Source organism: Phacochoerus africanus, chromosome 8 (genome assembly GCF_016906955.1).
Source record: "Phacochoerus africanus isolate WHEZ1 chromosome 8, ROS_Pafr_v1, whole genome shotgun sequence".
NCBI lineage: Eukaryota > Metazoa > Chordata > Mammalia > Artiodactyla > Suidae > Phacochoerus > Phacochoerus africanus.
In genome coordinates this window covers 153,111,581-153,124,828 of record NC_062551.1, presented here as the reverse complement: position 1 = coordinate 153,124,828, position 13,248 = coordinate 153,111,581, and positions in this window count along the sequence as shown.

Here is a 13,248-nt window from a genome sequence, read left to right as displayed (position 1 = left end):
CTTCTCCCAAGCAGGCCTGTCTTAGCAGCACCTCCCAAGTTTCAGTGTGCAGTTTCAAGGTTTCACTACCACCAACGCGTTGCTGTGGAGACGCAGCAACAAACACTGGGAGACTGGTAACCCCTCCCCACTCCCACCCCCCACCAAGCCTAGTAAAGAATGTTTGGGACAAGGCTCCTGCCCATCAGGCTGCTGTTTCCCGCTGAATGCAGCCTTTGTGACAGGCCTCCTGGCTTGCCACCAGGCTCCAAAGAGATGACTCGGCCCAGATCTTTCTAAATAGTGTTTGTGTTTTAGTTGTCCACAAGGGGGTGGGGGCGGGGGAGTTCTACATAACTGTAAGGCAACCATCCAGCCTGTGGCTGATTGGCAAGACAAAAATAATGCTGTCTCACTTTGCAAATGCCCTAGGAGAGCCTTGCAGGAACAAGTCCAGGGAGCCCTCCCTGTGCAGGGAGCTCTGGTCTCATAGGGTCTTTGTGACTTCAAGGCCAAAGAAGTCTGTGGGGCCACTCCCAGCTTACCGGTGAGGAAGGGGCTCAGGGAGGGGCCACAAGTTGCTTCCGGGCATCGTGCTAGCTAGTGATGCTGCTGAGGCTGAATGTCCCATCATTATGGATTTTATTGATATTTTTGTAAAGTTCAGGCTCAGGGAGGGGCCACAAGTTGCTTCCGGGCATCGTGCTAGCTAGTGATGCTGTTGAGGCTGAATGTCCCATCATTATGGATTTTATTGATATTTTTGTAAAGTTCCCTAGATTTCTATTGCACAAGGGCTGGCAACTTTTCAGAGCCTCTCACCTGGCTCTGTGCTGAGTCAATCTTGGAAGAAATAGAATACGGTGAACCAGAGAAATGAAGCCTTAGCTGGGAGTTTGTGTTATTTGCTCATGGCAACTTGATAGGCCTCCTTATCACGGCAGGCCAGGCATTGTGTGATCTTACCAGAATGTGCAGGCCTACCATCTGGCTCCAGCTCAGTTTGGGGGGATGGAGGTGGTGAAGGAAACTTGACTTAATAGCAGGTGTTACTTTGAGGGCTAGAAAGGTACCATTGTCTCTTCTGCAATAAACTGCCTGGTTTTCACCTGCTGGCAAGTCACAAATTCGCTTACCATTAAAATACCAGGTTATTACTTCAGTAATGTAATAAGTCTTTATTAAGTGCCTACTGAAGGTCAAGCACTGGGCTGGGCATTGGGGGCAGAGAAATGAATAATATTTGTTTAACAAGTATTGATTGAGTGCTCTGTGCCAGGTACTATGTTAGGCCCTGGGGACAGTACTTTTTTCCTCTCCTCAAGAGAGTTGCTTGTGCATAAGTCAAGTAAACAGATACTTGCACTTGTAAGTTTAAGATGCTAGGGGAGCATTCGGAAAGGGCATGTAAATTAGTCTCAGTCTGTACTGTTCACCTTAGGAGCCAGCAGCCACTTGAAATGTGCCTGGTCTGAATGGAGATGCTTGTACATGTGAAACACACACTGCATTTCAAAGTCTAAGTATGAATGAGTGAAGTAAGTCAGGCAGAGAAAGAGAAATATCATAGGATATCACTTATATGTGTAACTGAGAGAAATGATGCGGAGATACTAATTTATAAGACAGAAATAAACTCACAGACATAGAAAACACACTTATAGTTACCAAAGAGGAAAGAGGGGAGGGAGAGGGATAATGGGAATTGGCATCAACAGATCCACACTGCTATATGTAAAATAGATAAATAGCAAGGCCTTACTATATAGCACAAGGAGCAACATTCAATACTTGTAATAACCTAAAATGGAAAAGATTCTGAAGAAGAATATGTATATATACACACACATATATACATACACATATATACACACACATACACACACACATATATACATACACATATACACACACACATATACATACACATATATACACACACATATACATACATATATACACACACACATATATACACACACATATACACACACACATATATACATACACATATATACACACACATATATACATACATATATACACACACACATATATACACACACATATATACATACACATATATGTGTAACTGGATCACTTTGCTGCATACATGGAACATTGTAAGTCATCTATATTTCAATTAAAAAATTAAAAAGAAAAAACTCAAGTATGAAAAACTGAGTGTTAAATATCCCATTAGCAATTTAAATTGATTACATGTTGAAATGATATTATTTGGGATATACTGAGTTAAATAATCTATTATCAAGATTAATTTCTCACATTTCTTATGATGTCATTTAAGCTGCCCAGCAACCCTATATGAAGCAGATATCATTTCTAGCTTATCTCCATTTAACTGGTAGAGAAGGGGCTCACAGTGGTAAAATGACTTGCCGAAGGTCACGCGATTTAGGGAGGGGAATTGATTTGCCCAAGAACAGACAACTAGACCATCAGAGAATGATCACTGATCATTTGGTTTGGAAATGGGGGTCTTTGAAGAGCAGGCACCTTTTCTCTTTCCTCAGTGTGTATTAATCTTCTCCACAGAGGGCTCCAGAGTATGTCAGAAGGATGAGATGTTACCAATCATGAATCAGTTTTAGAGAGCGGGGCAAATACATTCTAAAAGCCAACCACTCATACCTGTGTCAGGGGACAGCTGGTTGTCCCCACAGAACTGCTCTCCCCTTCCTCCTTAACAGTAGAGCTTCTGGTGTTGCGCTGGGCTCGTGGCTGCTGGAAATGAAGTCGGCCTTGCCTGGCCTTCGTTATGGCTGCGTGTTGCTGAGTAACTAAGTTCTGGTCCACGGGATGGGGTGTAAGCAGAAGGGGCACGTGAGACTTCTGGGAAGTGGCCTTAACTGCGGGAGACATGGCCTCCCTCCTGCTCTTTCTCTGTCTTGTTGGGGGTGCAGCCAGCCTGGGCCAGAAGGTGGAAACTCCAGGTAGAGGATGGCCTTTTGCCACCGTGGTGGGCATCACCTCCCTCTGGGCTTCTTTTATGTGTGAAAGAATTAAACCTCACGGGGACCATGAGATTTCTGTCACATACAGCTGACCTTAATCCTAACACCACGTATCAAAAATTTCCTCCAAATATGTCAAAAATGAGATGGCTATAGTGGAATGCTCCTTGGAGTCAGAAAGGCCCAAGTTTGAATTCCTCTTAGGATGTGTAAGCTTCAAAAATTTGTATGAGTCTATATTTCAAAGTGAAGAATTTTATTTTTGAAAAAGAAATATATGCAAAGGATTACAATTATTTCAAACACTTTTTTTTTTTGGTCTTTTTAGGGCTGCACCTATGTCATACGGAAGTTCCCAGGCTAGGGGTCGAATCAGCTGTACCTCCTAGCCTACACCACAGCTCATGGTAATGCTGGATCCTTAACCCACTGAGTGAGGCCAGGGATTGAACCCGTCTCCTTACAGATACTAGTCAGATTCGATACCACTGAGCCACAGTGGGAACTCCTCAAAAATAAACTTTGTATGTGATGAAAAGTTATTTAACCTCTCTGTGGCTCTGTTTCTTCCACTGTAAAATGGGACTAATAATACTGAAATAAAATGTGTGTGTGTGTGTGTGTGTACATGGGTGTATGGGAAGGCATGGCAACTAGCACAGGGCTGGCTGCACACAATAAGCACTCATTAACTCTTGCTTTCTGTTTCACTGCCTGATATGAGTCAGACACAACACGGAGAGCTGAAGGTGTACAAGAATAGTTCCTTGTCTTCACGAAGATCAGTAGAATTGAGTAGATGAGCCATGTAGGAAAACATAACACCCAAGAAGATGAGGGCCCCAAAGAGGTACAAGGAACGTGCTAAATAAGAAGTAATCTCGTGGAGTGACTTTGGAGTCAGGTAGAGATTTGCAATCTCTTGAGGTTGGGAGTGTGGGCGGGTTAGCTCCTCTTTCTGAGTCTCAGTTTCCACTTCTCTAAGAGTGGAATCCTATTGTTCATGACCATGTAAGATTGTTGGAAGAATCAAATGAAAGAAAGCATATTAAAGTACTAATCACTATGACTTGGGCCAAAGACCAATAAACATAATTAATATTATCATTTTGGGGCTGAGGAGATCCGGATCTGCTTTCTAAAGGAGGTGGCTTTTAAGCTCAGATTTGAAGGAGGCGTGAAACAAGCGAAGGGCCCTCAAGGTGACAGAAAGTGTATTTACCAGGTCAAGAAGAACAACAGGGAAAATGCAACTCTAAGGAAGAATGACACATACACTGGGCTAAAGTGAGGGATCTGGGGGAGCATATGCAGGAAGGAGACTGGGAAGGAAGGCTGAGGTGTGATGGAGAGGTGAATGCTAAGCCAGGCATATTGACTTCATTCCCTACCTCCTAGGGAGCTTTTAAAAAATTTTTGAACATAAACACAATATATTCATTATGTGTGATTGACTTAATTTCTTAGAGGAAGGTCAATAAAGCAGGGCTGGCAGGAGTTTTCTGGTGGCCCAGTGGTTTATGGATCGGGCATTGTCACTGCTGTGGCTTGGGTTTGATCCCTGGTCCCAAACTTCTGTATGCTGCGGGAGCAGCCAAAAAAAAAGGGCATGAGTCAAGGTGTTGGCCTTGGAAGTGGGGGGGAAGGGAGGCCTCTGAGTTAGAGGCAGCTGGGCACAGCGCCTGGCTAGGTGTTGCCTTTCAGACACTCTTGCAAGAGAGGGGAGTGGACATCTGCGTACTCACCCCATCATCACCCCTAAATGAGGGATTTCCCAGGCAATGTACTTAGTGGCCTGAGGGATCCCTGGGCACACCGGTCCAGCAGGATAGCTCTGCTTTCTCCTCAAGTCCCAGCTTCACCTCCACCCAGGACTCAGCAGAGAGGCTGATGGGATTGGCTCCATGACCCAAGGAGAAGGGTGAGTCATGTTCAGCAGAGCAGTGCCTTCCTACCTTCCTACCTAAGCCAGTGGCCTGGGTTGTGAATCTAGTAGAAAGGTCATCAGAACAGGTCTGAGAGGCTCCATTCAGTCATTGGCTGCCAAGCAGCTTGTTGAACCCTGTATAGTATTTTCTCTCCATCTATAAGATGGGTGTATCTCTCTGAGGTTGGGAAAATAAAATCAGATAATAAATTCTTCCGTTGGTTCATTCAGCCACTGTTGACTGGTCCATGCTCTGTGTCAATGTTCTGGGGAGAGGGGAATGGGTAAGACATAGGCTCGTGCTCCAGAGGCTTGACTTCTAATGGAGAAATAGGGAAATAAATAGAAACACTGGCACAGAACTAAACTTTCCAACAGATACTTTCACATTTACTAACTCCCTTAAGTCATCTCATGGGAGGTAGAAACAAATTACACCCATTTGACAGATGAAGAAACTGAGGGCCATGAAGGGATTTGCCCTTCCTGGCATTCCTACATTGCATTGTACGTAATTCCATCACAGTCCTTAGCCCTCTCTCTATTAGGGCTGGAAGTGCACATGTTGAGTGCCCTCCATCCCCCCCTGCAAACTTTAAACTCTCTATGGGCAGGGCTAGCATCTCATGAGTCTGTTGACCAACTAGCCTCAAGCCCAAGCTTGGCACATAGTAATAGAGGATTGGCAGGCAGAGGGAGTGGTGGGAGGAACGCAGCTCAAAGTTCTGGGTTATCAGCCAAGTGCAGGTTTGGCTTCTCACCTCTACTACAAAACTTGGGTGCTGTGCATATTCACATATCTGTTACATATGTGCCAGGGGCTGAGATGAGTTATGGGATTTGCCCAAGGTCACTTTGAGAGTAATCTGAGAATTCAAACTCACACATGGCGCAGAAAAGATAATGTGTATATTGGGGTGGGTTGAAGTGGCTGGAGTGTCCAGCAGTCTAAAGCCAGAACTAGAGCAAATCTCCTGTAAAGCATTTGGCTGGTCCCTGGAAGCATCTTTATCCACCAGAGCCCAATCCTGCATTTAGGCCTTTATTTGTATCTGTGTTTCTTTCACTGTACCCCCTCAAGACTGTTGGTGAGTACTTACGGAATAAATGCTTGAATGGGAGAGCAAGGGCAGGCAGAGATCATCACAAATGCTGAACCCTCCCTTTGTGCCAGTGAAATATGGATGCCAGTGAAATATTGATGCTTTCTTTTTTCATCCTCTCAACGTCATGATGAAGTAAGCACTCTGATCGCTCCAGGTTTCAGAGAGAAACTGAGGCTTTAAAATGTTGGGTCTTAGGAGTTCTCATCTTGGCTCAGCAGAAATGAATCTGACTAGTATCCATGAGGATGTGGGTTCCATCCCTGGCCCTGCTCAGGGGGTTAAAGATCCCGAGTTACCGTGAGCTGTGGTGCAGGTTGCAGACTCGGCTCAGGTTTGGTGTTGCTGTGGCTGTGGTGTAGGCCAGCAGCTACAGCTCCAATTCGACCCTTAGCCTGGGAGCCTCCATATGCCATGAGTGTGGCCCTAAAAAGACAAAAAAAAAAAAAAAAAAGTGGGGTCTTGGCCTGAAGTCACAAAGGTGCTAAGTGGCTTTGAATCCAGGCCTATCAGTTTCCCACCATTACTTTAATGTGCATGTATGCATGAATAAATCATGGCTCCCAAACTCTGGGAAGTGAACCTCACACAAGACCACAGCAGTGTTCCCTCCCGGCCAGGGATGTCTTCCGATCACTTACTGCTCTAACTGTATATGAAATATCCCTCTGTCCATTGTTCCCCTGGCAGAGTCAGAGAGTATCCCCCCGGAGGATCCAAAGACGAAGGCTGATAGTTGAGGGTGTAGATTAGCCCCTAACCTGAGAGCTACTGGCTGCAAGAATCCCTGGTGAATCCCAGCATAACACCAATGGGAGAGGTCTTGAGACGTCAGGCCAAGTAGAAGAGAGGGCAATAGACAGGAACTTGGGACATGAGAGAGTCGTGAGTCAGCAGCGTATGGTGGCTGCCAAAAGAAAGAATGTAAACTCTGGTTGTATCACTAGGAGGGTAGTGTCAAATAACAAGGTGACATTGCACTTCCTCCTTGGTCAGCCTGGAGCTGGACTGCAAGGTTAAGGTCTGGTTCCACATTTTTAGATTATCATAGTCAAACTGGAACTTGTCCAAAAGCACGCAGAACCAGGACACAAAAGGGAATGGCGTTGTCGTCCTGGTAAGCGGAAGGACCTGCATTTCTTTTCCGGAGGAAGAGGAGAGGTGAGGAAGTTGGGAGAGCAGGCCTACCAGCCCCCTCTGTCTACATGCCACGCTCGGGCTAGATGCTTTTTTCTAGAGGTTTTCCTGTGAACGAGGCAGTAGATTTCTTCTGCCTGACCCACAGCGGAAAAGCGGACTCAAGCAAAGATATAATAGGAAGCTACATTTGGACTCATGCTCGATGGTCTTTCTACCAGTAAAAAAGAAGGAAGTGATTTTGAAGAGCAAAAGAAACCTCCCATCTTTCTTTGTGTGACCTCTTGCGAGTTACCCAGCTTTCAGAGCCCCAGTTTCCCATCTGAAGGACGCCCATGGGGTCCATGAGGATCCAATAGGCTGCGGGCTATGGGAGCAGTGCAGTGGGATGGTCACACACATGGCCCCAGGACTCAGACTGCTGGGACTTGAACCTCAGTGCAGGGTGACCTTTGATTTATTTTGCCTTTTCAGTACTTCAGTTTCCTCCTCTGCAAAAGGGGGTTAATATGTATAAGGCACTCAGAACTGTATCTGTCAATAAAGTCAGCCACCATCATCCTCACCCTCACTCTGTATGAAAGTGACTGTCATAATATTTAGGATATATGGACGTTCAAAGAATGCTTCCTCTTTCTCTCCTTCCCCTTCCCTCTTCCACCAGAGAACTCTTTCAGGGTGTCTCTGGGGGTACAGAGTCTTTTCATCTCTAGACTTCTGGAGAATGTTTCCAAATAGTGCAACATCTGTTTGTATAGATTCAAAAGCAGCTACCTACCTCGATCTAAATACTGTCTTCATGAAGAGGCAGAGGAAAAAGAAAGCCAACCCCCTACTATTAGAAGTTTCCCTTTCTTGGAGTTCCCACTGTGGCTCAGTGGTAATGAACCTGATTCATGAGGACGTGGATTCGATCCCTGGCCTCCCTCAGTGAGTTAAGGATCCGGCATGGCCGTGAGCTGTGATGTAGGTTGCAGACGTAGCTCGGATCTGTCATTGCTGTGGCTGTGGTGTAGGCTGGCAGCTTCAGCTCCTTTTGATCCCTAGCCTGAGAACTTCCACATGCTGCAAGTGCAATCCTTAAAAAAAAGAAACAGAAAAAGAAAAAAAGGAAGTTTCCCATTCTTAGGGTATTTTATAGATTTCCTGCCTCCATTACTTCACTCAGTGCATAACTTGGTAGGTAGAAAGAACTGATGAGGAAAGCAAGGCTCAGAGAGGTTCTCTAACTCACCCAGGACCACAGAAACCTGAGTAGGTGAGGCAGGACTTGAATTCAAGGCTTTCTGATTCTAAACGGCAGCATGTTTATCAAGCATTGCCCAGTCCCTGGCCCCTGGCCCCACACATCCTCCCAGCCTGGGTATTCTGCTTCAGGGTGCATGAGAAGGTCACCCCACCAGGCTCCAAACCCTGAAACCAAATCCCTGTAGTGTTGGAGAGGATGGAGGAGGAGGGATGAGTCTAGAACCTCGGCTGTCTCTGCCTGGAGCCTGAGTCCTTAAAACTGGAGACCTGACCTGGGCTGCCCTCTGTTTTCAAGTGGCTGAGGTGGCTGAGACCAGTACTAAACAACTAATGCTGGAGTTCCCTGGTGGCACACAGGTTAAGGATCTGGTGTTGTTAATGCTGTGGTAAGGATTTAATCCCTGGCCCAGGAACTTCTGCAGGCTGTGAGCACAATCAAGGGAAAAAAAGAAAAAAAGAAAAAAAAAAAAAAGAGCCTGCCCTGTACCTCTTACCACACTCTCCAACAGAACTTTGTGTGACAGTCTTCTACCTGTGCTAGCCAATACAGGAGCCACTAGCAACCTGGGGCTCTTGAGCACTTGTGGCTGAGCCATCATCACCCCTGTTTTACAGCTCAGTCAGGGAGCTTATTGGCAAATTGTGTTGCCAGGACTCAAACCATCCTGTCTTTCCCCAAAGCCAAGCCCTTCCTTCGACACCACACTAGCCTCTTGTCCTACTCCCCAGGAAGGGTCCGTGCACCCTCCTGAACCCAGACAGGTGATTGGGTCATGTCTGCCTGTGCAGGGAGGCCTCCCTTCCTGCCTGGCTCCACCTGGACCCAGCTCCAGAAGCCACCTGTGTTGTTCTACTGATAACAGTGTTTGTCCTTCCAAAGCCAGGGCCATAAAAGGCAGCTTTCAAAGTCACTGCTGCAGAAATGTCAACATGAGGGGAGGCCTGTCATAGTTTCTGAAGTGGAATGTCACCTCTGGGCTGCCTCAAAACCTGCCAGAAAGATCTTCGATGTCCAGGAGCTGGGAGTCTAGACTTGTTTCGACCACAAACATACTGTCCTGCCCTGGGCATGTTGCCTGCTTTCTCTGGGTCTTCTTTTTGTCACCAGTGTAAGGAGAAGGTTGGCCTCGAAGACCTTAATGGCTACTTCTGTCCCTAAAATGTGTAACATCCTCTGCTCTGGATCCTGGGAGGCATCACTCAAATTCCCCAGGTCATGACTATGCAATGCTTTATGTTAGTGATCTTCAGAACAAAACCACCCCCCAAACCTGGACCTGGATTTAAAAAAAAAAAAAAACCCTCAACAATGTCACCATTGAAGCAGTAAAGCTACTCATTAATATCTCGTAAAAAGTGATTTTGTGATTTTCTTAATGTATGAAAAATACATCCCCCACTTCCAACCCTGGGCCCAGAGCCCCAGAATATAAACCACAGTCAGACCACTAGGATTCTACAGAGCTCAGGTGTTTGGACAAATTGCCCGCACTTGAGCACACAAGGCAATTTTCTCAACTTTTAAAATGTCCTCCCTCCCCCTGTTCTCCGCCCCCCCCCCCCGCCTTTTCTGGGGTTTTCACCCTTGCTTGTAACTTAAACCACAAATAAAGCTTTAAGCCTCTGGCTGTGAGGAGCGGAGTCGTGGCTGCCAAGAACAGCATGGTTCACGTGGGCCCTTTTTCTGCAGCTCTGGAAAACAGCTCTGCAGAGGACAGCAGAATGTTCATTTTTCTCCTTTTCTACAATTGCAAAAAATACTGCCTTTTGTATGGGGTGGAGATGGGGGCAGATCGGTATCAATTTGTGGCAGGCAGAGAGAGATTGACTGTTTTAGGTAAATCAGAACTGAGCCATGGCAGCCCCAAAGATTCACATATTCCTCCCAGATGCACCCCCTAAGATCAACTTCCATTTAAGTCCTTTACTCTAGAACCTGGGACATATAGGTCTTTGCTACAGGCTTGCGGTTGATGGAATACACTTTTATCTGTTTTTTTTACTCTCAACACTGGGATAAGTTTTATAGCCTCATTTTGTAGCTGAGACTCTAAGAGCCAAGCCAACTCATTCATTCAGGGTTATTCCCAAGGTTACCTGATAGGGGTGGTGTATGAACCCAGGCTGGCCTCTGGTTGGACTCCTAAACCCATGCTTTTTCTGTGTCAGCCTCTCAGTCACAAGGGCCAAAAAAATCACTGTGTTCTCAGTTTAGACGGAGCCCAGGGTCTTGGATAAGGCTGGTGGAACTAGACTTCTCCTCTCTAAGCACTCTCTCCCACGACTTCCAAAATTATCCTCGTGGGGATGATACTTACAACAGAAATGCCAGCTCAACCCTTCTTCCTGCTGCCTGCTGGACATCACTGCCTAGATATATGCTCAGTTCTCTGGACAGAGCATGGTGCATAGTTGGTGCTTATTATTATTTAAATAAATATGGCAATGATGGTTGGCAGATACTATCCAAATCTGAACTCACCTTATCCACTGTTGGGTTCCCAGTGCCTAGGAAGGTCTCAGCAAATGGATGAATGAATGAATGGATGAATGAATAAATGGAGGCACGTATTTTCCCTTCTTCCACCCCCACCCCCATAGTTTACCGTCTGGATTGCCTACTTCTCCTAAAGGCACCACCATCCCCTTCCAAGCGCTCAAGCCAAAAGCCTGGGGCTTCCCCTTGAATACCCCTTCTTTTACACAACTCATCAAATTGGCCACCACATCCTTTTAATTCTGCCTCTGTCTTTCCTGCCTATTCCCTCCTCTCCAAACCGGGACTTACAAACTTCTTACCTGTATTGTTCAAAACTGTGTTGGTTACAAAGAGCAAAATCTTCAGCTTGCTTAAGCAAAAAGGGAAGATTTAAATCAGAAGAATATAGGGACAAATGGAGTTGCTGCTGTGATGCAGTGGATTAAGAATCAACTGCAGCAGCTTGGCTCTCTGCAGAGGCACAGGTTTGATCTCTGGCCCAGGAACATCCATATGCCATGACTGTGGCCATAAATTTTTTTTTTTTTTTAAAGAATATAGGGACAATTGAAAAATTGAAGGTAAAACCAAACTACCAAACCATGGAAGGGTAGGGTTGGCTGGAACCCGGGCGCTGATTCTGATAACTCTCTCCCGCTTCTATGTCCCTTTTCTGAGTCCCTTGACATACTGGTTTCATTATCTCTCACCAGCTTCCTCCATATCACAGCAACGTGGATGCTTATAGACTCCCATCTATACTAGGACCAGAGTGGGAAAAGTCTCTTCCACACACTCCAATAGAATTCATTCAAGAGTCCAGTTTGCCTAGCATGGCGCAAAGGTCCATTCCTGGACCAGTCACTGGGCTAGCAGCACACAGAGTGCCTCTGTAGGAATTAGAAGGCATCTCATTTTCTAGGTGGCTGCTTGCTCACAAGTACAGCAGGGCATGGGCTGGATTCCAGACTCCACTTATCCCCACTGCTAGACAATCTTGTGCAGTGCACAACCTGCACAACTGTATGTGGTGGACCTGGCTGGAAGCAGAGATGAGGCTGGGCACTCTCATTAGCCTAATTTGAATCAGATGCTCACACTTGGCCAATAACTACTGCTAGGAATCCAGAGTCACTGAAGGGATCTCACTTTCCATCTGGACCATATGGTCAGAGTAGAAGGAAGATTAGAGAAGGAGCATTTTCTCTAAGAAAGGGAGGTAGCGTATTCACAGATCCCAAGGGAATCATATGAGCTGGAATGTGTTTACAACTTCTAAACCTGATTTTCTTATTGGTTCCCTTCATTGATACAAGGGGCCATCTGCCCAGATGTTCTGGCCAAAACCCTGAGAGATAGTCTTTATTCTTTTCTCTCCCTTGAAAAAAATCTCTTGACTCTATCTCAAATATATTCTAATCATCTCTCCATTTCCTCTGCCATCTCCTGCATGAAACAACTATTATTTCTTTCTTGGCTCATTGCAATAGTCTTTTAATAAAAATGGCCACCAATTCATCCTATCCCTGTAGGCAGTCCACTTTGTTAGGTGACGTTCGCCATTCATACCATCCAAAAGCAATGCCCATCGCTCAGCCCTTTGAATCTAGGCTTGGTCAGTGAGACATTAAGAAACATGACACAAGAAGAGGCTTGAAAAGTGCTTGTGCATCTTTGCTTGCTGTCTCTTGCTGTTTTTGGTAACCCTGCATCCACTACCAAGGAAGCACCTGCTTGCTATGACTTAGATATTTACATTTCTTAGCCCTTTAGTTTGTGCGCATGTATTAATAATTTGTATTCATAAAGCAATTCTTTGCTTAAAAATAATAATGGTCTTGAGAGTTCCCATTGTAGCTCAGTGGTAAGACCTACACTGCTGCTGTGGCAACGCTGGGTCCTTTCACCCAGGGATCAAACCTGAGTCCTAGTGCTGCAGAGGCACTGCCTATCCCATTGTGCCATGGCAAGAACTCCTCTGGGCCAGGAATCTTTATAAAACATAGCTCTTTCAGAGGAGTTCCTGTTGTGGCTCAGGAGGTTATGACCCGACTAGTATCTATGAGGACACAGGTTCAATCCCTGGCCTCGCTCAGTGGGTTAAGGATCTGGTATTGCTGTGAGCTATGGTGTAGGTTGCCGACTCAGCTGAGATCCTGCATTGCTGTGGCTGTGGCTTAGGCCAGTAGCTGCAACTTCAATTTGAGCCTTAGCCTGGGAACTTCCATATACTGTGGTTGTGGACCTAAAAAGACTAAATAAATAAATAAATAAATAAAGGTCTGTCTCTTCCTCCTGCCTAGCCAGTAGCCAGTACCCCCTGGGTATGTGAGCAGCCCACAAGCTGACTACAGAACTGCCCATTTGATTCACAGACTCGAGAGCAACAATAAAATGAGG